Raw genomic sequence first — 14,484 nt, 5'->3', positions numbered from 1 at the left:
AAGAACTGAGAATTGAGAACTGGTTTTGGAGTTAGTATCATGGAGATCACCTGTGACAGTGAAATGATAGAGGAAAAATCTGATTGCTGTGATTTAAGAGAAGGAATTATATTAGAGACATCAAGTTTGCATTGATCTTCAAGGACTTTTGTTGTAAAATGGAGCAGAGAAATGGTGAAGTAGTTGTAGAGAAAAATAGAATCAAGTTATTTCTAAGATGAAAAAGGAACATTTTGATTTCATGTTGATGAGAATGAGAGACTGAGGGTGCAATTTTTTGAATAAGTGATCAAGGAATGTGCAACCTGGGCTTTAGTAGGCAGCATGACCAGTTCATCCTCAGTAATAGGAGGAAGATTAAATGTTACAAAAGTTGGTTGATGGTTCTAGCTGGTTTGGCTCAGTGGATAGAGCATCGGCCTGTGGACTGAAGGGCACATGCTCAGGTTTCAGACTCGACCCCCAGTAGGGGCCATACCGGAGTCAGCCAATCAATGATTCTCTTTCATCATTGATGTTTCTATCTCTCCCGCTCCCTTCCTTTCTGATATCAATAGAAAAAATGTATTTTTTAAAAGTTGATTGATGATAGGTGTGTGGCAACTCGTTTAAGTTCTCTTCTGAATTCTCCCATTTTCTCTGGGAGTTGGTAATAATATGGACTTCAGGTGAGAGTGAGGATTAAGCAGAGCATTGGAAGTTTCAGGGTAGAGGAGAAAAGTTTAAAATAATTATCCCAGAAAGTGGAAAAGTGCATTCCATGAAGAAGTAGAGTGTGAGTGCCCAACAATTTAAGACCCCCTAGAGTTTAACAATTATGAACTGAAAATAAATTAATTTATCTGATTGTGTTTTACTACAACCACGTTTAACTGTGTGGGTGGAGCCATAGAATGGGTGGGGAAATGGATTTTACCAGGCTTGTGGTTTAATCAAGCAAGTGAAACAAAGGAAAGGCAATGGAATTGAGAGAGTCTTATTGAAATGTTTGACTATAGCCGAAACCAGTTTGGCTCAGTGGATAGAGCGTCAGCCTCCACACTGAAAGGTCCCAGGTTCGATTCCGGTCAAGGGCATGCACCTTGGTTGTGGGCACATCCCTAGTAGGTGGTATGCAAGAGGCAGCTGATCGATGATTCTCTCTAATCGATGTTTCTAACTCTATCCCTCTCTCTTCCTCTCTGTAAAAAATCAATAAAATATATTTTAAAAAATTTAAAAAATTAAAAAATAAAATAAAATGATTGACTATAGAATTCAAGAGTGATAAGGAGGAACCTTTATTTTCCTCCACCTTCCCATGACCCCAAGGATGACCAGCAGATCATGAGTGATAGATGGGGAGATGAAGGAAAATAAAGGTTCTGATGAAGTCAGGAGAGTTAATCATTTTGGCATTTCTGTCCATGTTTTCAGATTGCTGAGTATGCTCTCACACCCACATGCTCACCTCAGCATAGCTATATGACCTGTTTAAATAAGAAAAGATTCCTCATAAATGACCAGGAATTCTGAGAATTTACTCAGCCTCAAATAACTCTTGTGATAAAAGGTACTGGGTGCCAGACATTTGGAGTAAATGCAGAAATGAGTGGAGGAAAAGACACAGTTATTATCTAGAAGTGGATTATGATCTAGAAGAAATACAGACATGTAAACAGGCAGTGTAAGCAGCCTTCATTTATTGTGGGATCTCATAGTCAGCTGAAGAAGCTCTGAACCATAATACAGATATTTCCTGTAGCTGTCTTTACACCCAGGATTTCACACTATACTTAAGACAAATATTCACAGAGTTCTCTGTAGATATTGGTCCTTTTCTCCAAAATGCCTCACGACTCTGGCCTACAGTGTTTATAGCTGTGATGTGCTTTTCCTCCATTCCTAGCTGGAAGTGACTGGCCAATTCCTGGGTGTTAGTAGAAGAGACTGACCCAGTGAACCCTGAGGACTAGCTTCAGGTGGCTAACTGGCCTCAAATCAAAAATTAAAATCAGAGCCTAGCAACCACTTTCGCACAAGGGCCTCTCAAAACTGCATTTCAAGGAGAAGCCTCTGCACTAAACTGGCCTCCACTGTTTCTGCAATTTGAGCCAACCATTATAAAGGAGTTCCTGGCATCCTATTTTAATCAATAGGACTGAAGCTTTCCCCACTCATTCGGTGCTATGCAGATCTGACCAGTTAGAGGGGTTCTGGTCTGACCAATCAGGATAGTGCCTTTGGACCAATCAAACTGCAAGGATTTGAAGTCCTCATTTGTATGAGGATGGACTAATCAGGGACCAGGGATGGGAATTTATGTCTATATAAGCCAACTTTGCTGTGGCTCTGAGAGTGCACTTTCTTTTTCCACCTAGGAAAGATGGGATCTCTGAGTGGAGCAGAGTTAAGTGCAGAGCAAAGCAGGGAGCATTAAGGAGCAGAGCAGAAATGTCTAGCCAGAGTTGTCTGGGTGGTCCCATAGCTGGTCCAGAGAGCTGCCCTAAAATAATAGCATGCTGAGGAACTGTTGGGCTGTACCACACCAGTGCTGTTCACAGCCATGCTATATCATTGTTAGCACTGAGTAAAGTTTCCTTCTTCGTCACACCCAACACACCCCAAATTGGGGATTCTTGTTGGCAATAAATTGGCACCAAAGGCCATCAGTTGACAATCCTTAACCAATAAATTCTCATAAAGTAATATTATAATGAACTAAAGGCTCAGTACATGAAATTCATGCATGGGGAAGGGGGTTGGGAATCTCCCTTAGCCCAGTCTGCACCCTCCCCAATCTGGGACCCCTTGAGGAATGTCCGACTGCTTGTTTAGGCTGATCCTGATGGGATTGGGCCTGAACGGGCATTTGGACATCCCTCTCATAATTCAGGACTGCTGGCTCTCAACCATTCGCCTGCCTGCCTGCCTGTTTGCCCCTAACTGCTTCTGCCTGCCAGCCTGATCACCCCCTAATCAAGCCCCTGCCAGCCTGATCAACACCTAACTGCTGCCCTGCAGGCCCAATTGCTCCTAACTGCTCTCTACTGTGGCCTGGTCACCCCTAACTGTCCTCCCTTGCAGGCCAGGTTGCCCCAAATGCCTTTTCCTGCTGGCCCGGTCACCCCAAACTGCCTTCCCTTGCCAGCCTGGTCGCCCCTAGCTGCTGCCTTCTTTTGCTGGCCCAATTGTCCCTACTTCCCTCCCCTGCCAGCCTGGTTCCCCTCCAACTGCCTTCCCCTGCAGGCCTGGGTCCCTCCCTCCCCCAACTGCCCTCCCCTGCTGGCCTAATTGCCCCCAACTATCCCCCCCCCCCTGTTGACCATCTTTTGGTGGCCATCTTGTGTCCACATGGGGGCAGCCATCTTTGACAACATGGGGGTGGCCATCTTATATGTTGAAGTGACAGTCATTTTGCATATTGCTCTTTTATTAGAAAGGATAAGCTAAATATCTAGTGTGGGAGGAGTATAAAATTGAGGATAAGCATTCTACTAAATATAAATATAAATAAAGCAAACCTTATGAAAAAATTTATAATCTAGAAGAGATTATAATAAACACTACTACTAATATATAATCATTTAGGGTATACAATAAGATTTTGTATTAACAATGAAATAATGAAGCATTTTATGAGGTAAATAGTGGTCATGTAATATATCATGATCTATGGTTGTTGTAATTATTTTAGACTTAATTTATTTTAAATGGATAAGAATGGAGAGGGATGTGACTAAGAAGAGAAAGTTTGCCAGGTAAGTGTTGTTACTATGGAACTGAAAATATCTAAAATTGCTAGCATCATTTAGGTACAATATTACATTCTAATAACTATAGGGGTTAGGAGAGCCCATTCTTACACAGTAAAGTAATACAGGCCACTGCTAAATTCTTTCCTTTAACCCTACTAAGAGACAGAAGGAAGCTAGGTAGTCAGGGATGGGACCATGGGGGGGCGGGCGGTGGGGGGGGCGGGGGAAAGAAAGTAGAACCAGGGAACACAGCTAGGTGCAATTGCTAAGGCAACCCGGCTGGGCTGGGAATGAAGGGTGTGTGCCTGGGAGATGAGCTTTAAAATGTATGGATGTTGCTAGGACAAGCAGCTTGCAGATTACTCTAGACAAAGAAGCTCTCTCCTCCTCCTCCTCCTCCTCCTCCTCCTCCTCCTCCTCCTCCTCCTCTTCCTCTTCCTCCTCCTCCTCCTCCTCATTCTCTTCCTCCTCTTCCTTCTCTTCCTCACTCTCCTCCTCCTCCTCTCTCTCTGATGTACTGGGTTCCTGGCTCTCCTATGGCAGGAACTATGCTCCCCTGCACTCATGTGGCTTATGGCCATATGGAACTCCACACATGGACTGATGGACTCTAATTAGCTTGGTGGTGAACTACACCTGGCTGCAGCATGAAACAGAAACTCTAGACACTGGCCTGCTTTTGGAACCCCAGCTGCACCTTTTCCAGGACTGGCATCTCTCTATAAACTTTGCTTCTGCTGACCAGTTTTGTCTACTAATTCATTCATCTATATTATGAGACAACAAATTAAGACAAGACCACCACATTTCGGTTTCACTATCTTCTAGCTCTACTCTTTACTCTGAGATCTTAAAAATGCTGCTATTGTGCTTGAGGGAATGTATTAGTGCAGCTAAAAAGGTTAACGAATACTTAGTGAGAAATAAAAATATGCCCACACAAAAATCAATGCAGGAAAAAACACACAAATGATTTCTTATAGACAAGAGAATATTTTGGAAAAATAACTAATAAAGATAGTACCAAATTCAAAGCATAATATGGAAAATTATAAAATCCCTTAAAATATTAGATAGGTAGTTATTTATGACCAACTAAGGAATAGCTGATTAAATATTTTTTTTCAAATCATCCTTAGACTCATTCCAATTCAGGTAAATTGAAGCTATATGCTTGATACTTAAGTGTTTCACAGCTGTTACATACTCTCACTACTAAGTTCTCAAACATCATTTGGTAGTATAAGCAGGAAAATGAATGCAAGGAACAACATTTCCATTAGAATACATAGGGAAAAGTAGCTGGTACATGTAACATTTTTCAAAAGCTTTGAATATGAGAGACTCAGAGATTGAGTTCCTCTTTCTTTTGTCATCTGAAAATTGCAAGGTGTGCTGCTGTGTGGATTGTGGTAGAGATCAATATCTTTGTGACTTAATCTCATAGTACTATGGAAAAAATATAAAACCAGAAGGAGGTGGGTCTGATTATCATGTCAACTCACTGAGAGAAGTTGGGTAAGCCAAAACTTTCCAGAACTTCTGTTTTTACATCTCTGGACAATTTAACTGGTAAGCTCTTATTTTTATTTTTATTTTTTTGTAAAGGAAGAAAGAATGCATAAATGAATTTTGGTTCATACATTACAAAGCAGCATCTAAAGAGCAGACCTTCAGTTGTCCAGGAACAGATTGATTTGAAATATTCAAGCTCATTATTTGTCTTCTTTGAGCCATTAATACATCTTTTCATTTCTGTTAAGAAAACATTTATTAAGTACTCACTACAAACCTAATACTATGTATTAAAATAAATTTAAATTTTAGACATTCTTCCTAAATTTGAAGAGTTTGGTACTTTAGTAGAAAGGAATTCAACATGTGAAGCATTTAGAAAATAATATATGTATATAGTATATTACTATTTATAAATAATAAATTATAAAATTTTGGATTGAACGGTAATCACTGTAAATTGAAGAACATTGACACTAAATACAAAAACCATTCAGAGAATGTATATGCGCTAATTTTTAAGACCACATGAAGGAAACAGAATTTAATTAATCTAGTCACTCAGTAAACTAGTAACCTAGTTATAGGAAATAGAAAAAGTAATTGATCCAAAGAAAAAATTGTATGTTTCACTTGGAACATGGAAGTCCTTCTGAGACATTCAAGAAGAGTTGTCTAGCAGATAGATTAATATGTATAGCTAAGAGGTGAAGATGTTAAAGTCAAAGTTCAGGTGGAAAAAGTGAATAAACAAGAAGTCAGCTAAGAAGAGAATTCTAAGGAACACTATCATTTTAATACAGTATTACGTCAACTCAGACAAAGATTTAAAAATCTTTAATAGCATTATCAAGAAAAGAACAAAAGAACACACACTGCAAAACATTTTTCCTGAAATGATTTAGACAGAAACAACATTTTAATTGAGTTGCAGAGAGAATTAAGAGTAAGGAAGTAGAAACAGTTCATATAAGCTAATGATTTTTGGTTTTTTTTTAAACTTGCCTGTAAATGGCAGGAGAGATATTGTGAAGGGACCTGACTATATTTAAATGTTGAGAAGGAATCAGTGGAAATAGAGAACATTCCCTAATGAGCCTGGGAGTCTGCACACAGATAATGGAAATAGGTTTGAAGTTGCCTATGGATTAAAATAAACTTGTTAGCGGAATGTCAGACTCAGTTTCTTGTTAATGACTACTATTTTGTATGTGAAATTGAAAACAAAAGGTTATATTGAAACTAAAAGGGAATTGGTTGGGTAGAAGCATGAGGAGAAAGTCAAAGTTTCATCATAGTTATTTTAAGTTTAACTGGGCAGGGAGAATAATTATGAAGTTTATATATACCAGACAAATGTTGGAGGCCATAGATTTATGATATGATCAGTCCAAGATCTTGTATGACTTGTTTCCCAGAGGTCATTTGTCTTGATATTAGAAAAAGAAAATGTGTGGCCCTAACTAGTTTGACTTAGTGGACAGAGCGTGGACCTGTGGACTGAAGGGTCCTGGGTTTGATTCCAGACAAGGGCACATGCCCAGTTTAAGGGCATGATCCCCAGTAGGAAGCGTGAAGGAGGCAGTCAATCAATGATTCTCTCATCATTGATGTTTCTATCTCTCTCTCACTCTCCTTCCTCTCTGAAATCAATAAAAATATATTTGAAAAATATGTAAATTTGAATTGAATCAGTTATAGTATTATCAGATGAAAGAATAGAGAATAAGGGACTTGATAGTATTAGCAACTAAAGGATTGAAGAAGTGAAAGGGAAAGTCTTGACTTTATTTCATATAAAAAAAGGGAAACTGGCCCACAGGTGTAGCTCAGTGATTAAGTGCCAACACATGCACCAAGAGGTCACTGGTTCAATTCCCAATGTTGTTTCTCTCTCATCTATGTTTCTATTTATCTCTCCTCCTTTCTAAAACCAGTAAAATAATATATTTTTAAAATAAGTGAATCTGGTAGGGAATCAACTAATTGGGAGAAAAATAAGAAGTGAGGTTTCAGTGAAGTCAAAGAATATGTATAGTGTGAACAAAAACGAGAAAGAAATGAAATGATAAAAGGTTACTGATAGAAGGATGTTGAAGCCTTCAAATGTGGAAGAGAATTGGAAAGAGCAACGTTTATAGTGGGGTTGTGGGTGACTGGGGTGAAGTGAAAGCAAAAACCATTGGCAAGGTTGTAGGGTGGTTGGTCTACAGGGTCAGTAGGGAAAAGATGAAGACTTAGCCAAGTGCCAGTCTTTAATGACCACAGATGAGTAAATATACAAGACTGTGAGTTGGATTTTGAAGATAAATTCCTATTTTCTTGATTCTTGGGCAGATCAAACACTTCCATGAATGAAGAATTTCAAACACATTAGCACTTTTGCTAGAGAAGAAGTACAAGTACAGAGAATAAACACATTTCTTAAATTTGCTACCACTAACTAGTGGTGGTGAAGATTTCTGTGAGAGAGAGCTGAGAATATTAACTGAATCAGAGTTCATATTATTTGCCTGTTGCCTGTATTTGTCCAATCTTAGTCCTTTAGTAACACAAATAAGAATTAATTCTATAATTGATCTTTTGACGGTTTTTGGCATTAAGCATTGACTTCAGAGGATAGGAAAATATGAAAAAATTGGATAAAAGATGATAACATTACATTCTTGTTTTAATTCAATCACATAGTATACTTTGCTTTTTACAATTTATATACATTTTCTAACTTCACATATTAATGTTTAATTTACCATTTGTGTTTGAATAAGAAAATGCATGCTTCTATTTTTTAGTCAAATAAATTGTAAACCAATTTCTTTCAGATCAAGCTGGTAGAAAGTAGATTTAATATATTTTCTTCTTGTTCATGCTTATGTCAGGAGAGGCTTTGATCTCTACAGCTTTTTCTTTTTTGCTTCAAGTAAGCATGGCAAAATGAGCAATTTAAAAAAAATTATGATTATTACTTGCCTACTAAATTACAATCAATTTAGCAATTTGGAAACACTATCAGCAAATTTTAAAAGCCATTTTTCAAAGTAACAGAAATATATGTAACTTGTACATGCTGTAAAAATGCTGCTTTATTTTCTGTTCTCTATTTACTTCCATTTTTTTCTGATTCACTAAACAAACATTCCTTTTTGGTCTTGTAGTACTTAATTCTTGTCTCCTCTTTTTAGTTCACATAATAAAACTCTCAAGTCACTAAAAATAGGTTCTTAAATTCAGAGAAATATTTTTCAGAGTTATAAAAATAAGACAAAAGAAAGAAAAATGCAATGTGAAGGGGTGGGGGGTGGGGGTGGGAGGGAATGAACAATAAGTAAATTTAAACTTCTCATGATGCTACATTAATTAAGTTTATATAACACTCATTTGGTCACCTTCAATCAGTAAACATAAAATATGTGAGATAATAAAAGCAGAAGTCAGCCAGAGAAAAGTATGCTCAAACAAAGCACTTGGGCCTGTCTTTGTAGGCATTGTCTGTGGATTATTTTGTAAATATGTGTTGACTGTCCATAATGTGGGGGAATAAAAAAGAACAGCATAGGGAATATAGTTAAAAAAACATTGTAATAACTATGTATGGTGCCAGGTGGGTACTTGAAATATGGGAGGATCATTTTGTAAAGTAAATGATTATCTAATCACTATGTTGTACACCTGAAACTAATGCAAAATAGTATGGAATGTAAATTGTGATTGAAAACATTTTTTTTAAATAAACGTGTTTTGTGTGTGTGTGTGTGTGTGTGTGTGTGTGTGTGTGTGTGTTAAATAGAACATTGGCAGCAATTCTGCCATCTAAAGTTTGACAGTCTTAGTATGACAAAAATCTTAGGGTCACATGAAAAATCCTGCCCAGGCCAAAAAAGCTTAAAACAGAAAAAAAGAAATGAGATAAAACTGTCACCCAATTTCTCAGAAGTATGCACAGTTTCCCTTCCCCCCAACCCCGCAAAACAAGGAGGACTTAGAACTTTTTGGGAAAATGTATTAGAAATATAACATGTCTTCTCCCTAATCCATCAAATTTTTATTCAAGTAAACTTAGGTTAACAATTTTAACAAGTTCCAAAGACCATTTACCAATGAAAAAGATATGAACTTTGGAGTATAATATTAACTTACTTTAAATTCACTTGGAAATTTGCTACTTTTTAAAAATATGTTTTATTGATTTTTTTTTTACAGAGAGGAAGAGAGAGGGATAGAGAGCTAGAAATACCGATGAGAGAGAAACATCGACCAACTGCCTTCTGCACACCCTCCACCGGGGATGTGCCTGCAACCAGTGTACATGCCCTTGACTGGAATCAAATCCAGGACCCTTGAGTCCGCAGGCCGACACTATCCATTATGCCAAACCAGTTTTGGCGGAAATTTGCTACTTTCAATACTATCAAAATATCTTGTTAAATAAAATCCTATTTTTACTTCAAGACCTCTTACTCAAAAAGTTGTATTCACAAAGATATATGAACCCTCATGTTCACTGCAATATTATCCACAGTAACCAAGACATGAAAACAAGCAACGTGTCCCAAAATAAATAACTGGATAAAGAAGATGTTTATACACAATGGAGTACTACTCAACCACAAGAAAGGATGAAATACTCCCTTTTTCAACAATATGGATGGACCTTGAGAACATTATACTAAGTGAACTAAGTCAGTCAGAAAAAGCTAAAAACCACATGATTTCACTCATATGTGGGATATAAAACTGAAACTTGTGGACACAAAGAGCAGTGTGGTGGTTTCCAGGGGGAAAGGATGGAGTGTAAAGGAGGGCCTAATATATGGTGATGGGAGAAGATTTGACTTTGGGTGTTAGGTACATGGTGCAATATACCAATCTTGTAACATATAAACCCACACCTGAAACCCGTATGATTATATTAACCAATGTTGCCCTAATAAATTTAATAAAAAACACACAAAACAAAACCCTCACAGATGATATGAACTTTAGAGCATCATACTGGTAGGTCTAAGTTCACAATCCTGACTCTGCCCAGTTGTAATACTATGGACACTTTACTTCTATGGGCCCACGTTTGTAAAACTGGGATAATATTAGACCTTCCTAAGGTTACTGTTAGGGTTAAATGAGAGAACACATATGCTTCTCATATATATGTACAATGGGTGTAACTTCCTTTGGATAGTCTCCATGCTCGATCCTATGCTAGTCATAATAGGGTATGCTTCTTAAAGTTTGGAACAAATCCAAGTGCCATGCTCATCAAAATTCCATAATGTAATTTTTAGTAAAAACCAGAAACATAACCTTGCTGGCATGGCTCAGTGGTTGAGCATCAACCTATAAACCAGGAAGTCATGGCTTGATTCCCAGTCAGGGCATATGTCCAGCTTGTGGGCTCCATCCCCAGTGTGGGGTGTGCCGGATACAGCCAATCAGGTATTCTTTCTCATCATTGATGTTTCTCTCTCTCTCCCACTTTTCCTTCCTTTCTGAAATCAATAAAAGTATATTTTAAAAAAACTAGAAACATAACACACTTGCATCAAATCAAGTCACTTGCTATTTTTGAATACTGTGATTTTTTTCTTATAAATGTCCTAGCTTTAAATAGATTTTATATAATTGTGTCTGAAGCAAGATAATAAGGACTAAGTCAATTTGTTGCCTATTATTTCAAAATCTCTCTTGGGAGTCACCCCGTTTAGCTAGTGCTGACAGATTTCATGGGTATTATTGGCTAATGTATGTCTATTGATTGTTTTTGCTCGTAGATAGGAGTGTCTTATTATCAAATTATTTTATTATATCTTCATCTAATACTGAAAAAAAAGCATATTGTGATTGTACTCAATAGCTAGGATTGTACTCAATATCTACTTTGAAACAAATTCAACATAAAAATTCTTCCTTTTTCAAACAGATAATTGGGGAGAGGACCAGACTAACATTTACATTGTATCTAGGATGTGGCAAGCACAATGAAGGCATCCAAACGTTATTCCAAGCTCACATTTTCCCATGCATCACATTTGCTCAGGCGACATCTCAGAGACTGTCTGATCCACACCCAGGGAGGGTGTGTCTGATGGTCTCATAAAAATGTGGGACCCAAGTTTCTAACCAGAAAATATGAATCTGATGGAGGGGAACAGAGAGAAAGGAGGGGCAGGAACATGCTATGCTTTCCTGGTTTCCGCCTGAGGCCTAGTGAAGAGAGATAGGAGTATTTCCAAGTAGGTTCTATGGAATCCTAAGTTCCAAAATATATTTTGTGGTGAAAAAAGCATTCTGTAGTTACTTTGGAATCACTTTATACCACATCCCCCTCTTAGATGCAATTAGCATATTGAATGCAAACCCACATATTGAAGGCTGTGAGTAATACCAGAGGGAAAGAAAACTTGTTAGCCTAAAAAAATCAATATTCTTAAATCCTTTGCTCTTGGAAACCCTTCTGCACATAATTCATACATTTTGCAGACAGAATAAACTATATTACATAAGACTTCTCACAAAAAGAAAGATTTGGTGCATTCTATGTTTCAAATTCACACAGATTTTTTTGTATTATTCACCTTATAGGTATACAGACCTAATTAATTGAAACTATTAAATATCCCAGATAGGTATCCATTACCAACACACAGACACACACACACACAACAACAACAACAACAACAACAACAATGAGCAAGCATCTGAATGGCTCCGACTCCCCAAACTCAGAAAGGATTCAGTTATTCACCTACTTCAAGCAAAAACTTGAAGAGGTCTTTTTTCAGTGTCAGAATAAGAGCTATGTTTGGCCTCTAATGCACTGCTGAGAATTCTGTAGTTTTCAGGCGAGATTGGTGTGGGCAGAGGCAAAACTATCTCAGTACCACTGATGGTAATATCTTTTAAGTTAAGTGCTGGAGCAACACTAAATTACTTACTAATTTTAGTGAATACACAACTAATGTCATATTGTACAGTTTCCATTAACGTAGCTATTCTCTGCTATCTTTCAGCTTTACTGCCTGGATTCTTAACCTCCCTCATCTCTCCGAATCTCCCTCATTTGGTTAATTCAATGGATCAGAAGAGAGTTCTCAGCACTGCATGCATTTTTATTTTAACTCCAAACTGAACAGGGGAATAAAAGCATAATTTTCTGTCTAATGCCTGAAATGCCATGGCTTAGAGAAACTACAGAGACAGTGCTTGTCATGGTTGTGACTCCAAGTAGCAGGAATTGGTTGTCTGTTACAAAGTCAGCAATTCTAACACCCAGGAGGACATTCACTTATATAGCCATTGGAAGCTTTTCATAGATCCTCCTTCTGGAAAAACCTTCATAAAGTCAGTGTTGTGGGCAGCATAAAAGGCAGGCTGGTAACATAATTGACAATGTGTCCCTTTTTAATTTATTATAAATAGCTGAAAGTATTGTAATTTCTTTCTCCTACCTGGAGGTATATCAAGGGCAGGCATTGGTCCATATTGTTTATAGGCACTAAAGGGGTGAACTGACTGTAGTAAGTATGAAATAATAAAGCCAACAAAAGACTGAACTGTTGTTGTTGTTGTTGTTGTTGTTGTTGTTGTTGTTTTTATCACTATGCACCAGCAATGCTAAGCATGGTGGTAATAAAATACTCGGCAATAAAAAAATGACAACACTGTAATTGTTTATGTTCAAACTACTGCTATAGTTACAACTGAATTTACCAATATATCTGTAAAGTTCATGTTAGCATGTTTTTATTATTTTTATTACTTATTTAATACAATCCTATGTCTAACTTATTAGAAGACAGGATGGTATTAAATGACTAAAGGCCTGATGCACAAAATTCATGCATGGGTAGGGTCCATAGGCATTGGCCAGTGATCAGGACTGATAGGGGTCTTCTGTCTGCCGCCCAGGGCCTTCCTTTATTCTGCACCACCCCTTAGTGGTCAGTGCACATCATAGCAAGCAATTGAACTCCCAGTCTCCCGGTTGAACTCCTGAGGGGACAATTTGCATATTAGGCTTTTATATATGCATATATAGATAATAGAGAACTCCCAATTATACACGTTCAATACAAGGGTAAGTTTTTCAGGGATTTGAATTACAGATTTGCTTCAGCTCAGTTCACATCTCTAACTATTGTGTCTACTTATTTCTGTATTTAAACAGTAGTTAGAAATGAGCAATGTTATTACAGTGTTTGTAAAGTTGAAAAACATAGAATATGTGGCTTTTCAAATCTATCATTTACATGTAAATGATTCTCTTAATCTTGAGTATTTCACCCTTTGGGAAATTTTTTTTTTCTTGCACCTCTCTCTTTTCAAAGAAGACATTAATGTAATTAAATATTATTAGCCCATCATTTTTTCTTTTTCTTTTTTGGACTTACCATTTATTTTTTTTCTATAATTAATATTTTTAAGCTATTCTATTATTTATTTGTCTCATTGCATAATTATTACTAAAATTCACTTTGCAATATAGAGGAGAGTTTGTTAAAAAATTATATCTTCTGATGGTCAAATATGCTAGGTATACAAAACTCCCATCTTGGAAACTTTATTTATCCATGTCTTTTTTAGAAATGGGAGTAGCTACTGTGCTTCACACATGATTTCTATAACCAGTCTCTTCAGACTGTGCTTCATGGTTCATCCCTACATTATGAAGCAAGGACCAGGTTGTCTGAGTGAGCTGTACTCTTAAAATTGTATATATTTACTTTACAGAGAAGAAGGGAGAGGGCTGGAGAGAAGGAAACATCAATGAGAGAGAAACATTGATTGGCTGCCTCCTGAATACTCCCTACTGGGGATCAAGCCTGATTCATGGGCCAATGCTCAACCACTGAGCCATACCAGCTAGGTTGTATTCTTTTTTTTTGTACAATACTTGATATTTGATGTATTCTTGTTTACATCTTTCATCTGAAATCTTTATGATAAAATTCAGGTGGACTTTTAAAGAGTTTCAGTGGAAGGACTTAGAAGAATGTTTCTGAAATACCAGATAATAGTGCCCTTCAAGTGGGCCACTGTACAGAGCAAATTGAAAAAATAAAAATAAAACGTGCATCTCAGAAGAATAAAGCATGGAGAATCAAGACAATCTGCATACCTCTATTAAGACAGAGAAGGAAAGTTCTTCAAGATGATTTAGAATAATGGTACTTAACCTCTATTGGTGAAAAATTGCTGTCTAGGCATATGGAAGTTTTGAACTATCTCCTCAGAA

This window comes from Pipistrellus hanaki (assembly GCF_964339955.1).
Source record: "Pipistrellus hanaki genome assembly, chromosome: 1".
NCBI lineage: Eukaryota > Metazoa > Chordata > Mammalia > Chiroptera > Vespertilionidae > Pipistrellus > Pipistrellus hanaki.
The sequence above is the reverse complement of the archived record's forward strand: the minus strand, read 5'-3'. Positions refer to the sequence as shown.